Genomic DNA, 2708 nt, shown 5'->3' on the forward strand with positions numbered 1-2708 from the left:
GAGAACATCCTGGTCATCCCTACTCTCTGATCTGGAGGACTCACTAAACAGAAGAAGAGAGAACATCCCTGGTCATCCCTACTGCCTCTGATCTGGAGGACTCACTAAACAGAGAACATCCTGTAGTCATCCCTACTACACCTCGATCTGGAGGACTCACTAAACAGAGGAACATCCTGGTCATCCCTACTGCCTCTGATCTGGAGGACTCACTAAACAGAGAACATCCCTGGTCCATCTCTCTGCCTCTGATCTGGAGGACTCACTAAACAGAGAACATCCCTGCTCCCTACTCCTCTGATCTGAAGGACTCACTAAACACAAACGCTTCAATTGTAAATGATGGAGTGATGCAATATGTCCCTGGCTATTTATGTAAATAAAATACAAAACATGAAAATGGCACCATCTGGTTTGTCTTAATATAAATAATTTGAAATGATTTCTACTTTGACTTATTATCAGTGGTGACCTGTCATTCAGGTGTTTAAGCCCCACATTATATTTTTTTTTTTGAAGTGGGACACTGTTTTGCATATTATTTTTGACATTGTCACATTATCTCATATATCAGTTTTACCGATAAATGATTACAAAAAACATATATATCATCAAAATAAAAAGTATCGGTGCTCATTGCATCGGTGGACATAAACACTGTACAAAAAGTTGGAAATCGTAAATTTCAACGAGTGGTTTGGAAGGAATCGGTGACAGTGGCTGTGGGTCCCAAGTCTAAGATTAAGTGTCTCTTTTCCAAGTTTAAAAATGATAAACATTCAACGTTGGCCATGCTGTCATCGAGCATGATTTGTGCCGCGCTCAAGACAACTGCTCGGAGGACCGTCGTGCCACATTCCTGTTAGAGTGAGCCAAGCACAACAATGTGAGTCCATAAATGTATTGTATGCTGCTTCATAAATGATGTAATATGCCAGGGAGACATGTCTACTGTAGCTAATAAAGTAATACTAAGTGTATGTTGTGTAGTTGTGTAGTTAGCTGTTGGAAGCCCATGTCCCTCAGCCTAATAATTTGCTCTACTAATTTGCTCCCCTCTTAATTTGGCCTACTGTTCTGACTGTTCTACTGTTGCCTATAGCCTGTTTTAGAGAAATGTAATCATTGAATATTGTAAGAGCTTTCATTGTCTGTTTATATGCCCCTTTTATTTATCTACTGGTTCTGACTTAGTGTACAGGGAGAACACTGTAAGAACGGCCCATGTTATGAATTCTGTTTCGCTGTACATTTCAAAGTGCTAAACAAATAGTTATTATTGACTAACGTCATCGCCGTCCTAGCTCGCTCTAACGTCACGTCCGTCCTAGCTCGCTCCTAACGCCACGTCCCGTCCTGGTTCTGGCTCCTAACGTCACAACGTCCTGTCTTAGTGCTGTAACGTCACACCGCTCCCAGCTCGCTTAACGCCACGTCCGTCCTAGCTCGCTCTAACGCCACGTCCGTCCTAGCTCGCTCTAACGTCACGTCCGTCCTAGCTCGCTCCTAACGCCACGCCGTCCCTAGCTCGCTCTAGCATCACGTCCGTCTAGCTCGCTTAACGTCACGTCCGTCCAGCTGGCTGTAACGTCACATCCGCCTAGCTGGCTCTGCGCCACGTCCGTCCTGGCTCGCGTAACGTCACGTCCGTCCTGGTCGCTCTGCGTCCGCCCGTCTGGCTCGCTCTAACGCTACGTCCGTCCTAGCTCGCTCTAACGCCACCTCCGTCCTAGCTCGCTCTAACATCCCGTCAGCCTGGCCCTAGCTCGCTTAACGCCACGCCTGGCCCTAGCTCGCTCAACGCCACGCCTGTCCTAGCTCACTCTAACGCCACGCCGGCTCCTAGCTCGCTCCTAACGTCACGTCCGCCTTGAAGCTCGCTCTAACGTCCACGTCCGTCCCTAGCCGCTCTAACGCCCGTCCGTCCCCAGTCGCTCTAACGCCACGCCCGTCCCTGGCTCGCTCTAACGTCACGTTCGTCCTAGCTCGCTGTAACGTCACGTCCGTCCTGGCTCGCTCCGTAACGTCACGTCCGTCTAGCTCGCTCTAACGTCACGTCCGTCCTAGCTCGCTCTAACGTCACGTCCGTCCTAGCTGCCTCTAACGTCACGTCCGTCCTAGCTCGCTCTAACGTCACGTCCGTCCTAGCTCGCTCATTGTCTTAAACGAAATGACAGATGGCCTCTTATCCGCTTGTCCTCCCCTTATTGCCATAGTTTCCACATCTCAATTGTCAATAGAAATCACATTTGTTTAAGCAAGTCAGCCATATCAGCTATGTTTTTTTAAAGTCAGTAAATGAGTCTGAATGAACTGTTTTTGCTGCCAGAAAAGGCTCCACTGATAGCCAGGTGTAGCAGTGGTAAGATGTGGGGACTCTGCTGTTGGGACTCCACTGATAGCCAGGTGTAGCAGTGGTAAGATGTGGGGGCTGCTGTTGGGACTCCACTGATAGCCAGGTGTAGCAGTGGCAAGATGTGGGGACTGTTGTTGGGACTCACTGATAGCCAGGTGTAGCAGTGGTAAGTTGTTGGGACTGCTGTTGGGACTCTGCTGATAGCCAGGTGTAGCAGTGGTAAGATGTTGGGACTGCTGTTGGGACTCCACTGATAGCCAGGTGTAGCAGTGGTAAGATGTGGGGGCTGCTGTTGGGACTCTGCTGATAGCCAGGTGTAGCAGTGGTAAGATGTGGGGGCTGCTGTTGGGAC

The sequence above is a fragment of the Oncorhynchus gorbuscha genome, unplaced genomic scaffold (genome assembly GCF_021184085.1).
Source record: "Oncorhynchus gorbuscha isolate QuinsamMale2020 ecotype Even-year unplaced genomic scaffold, OgorEven_v1.0 Un_scaffold_4374, whole genome shotgun sequence".
NCBI lineage: Eukaryota > Metazoa > Chordata > Actinopteri > Salmoniformes > Salmonidae > Oncorhynchus > Oncorhynchus gorbuscha.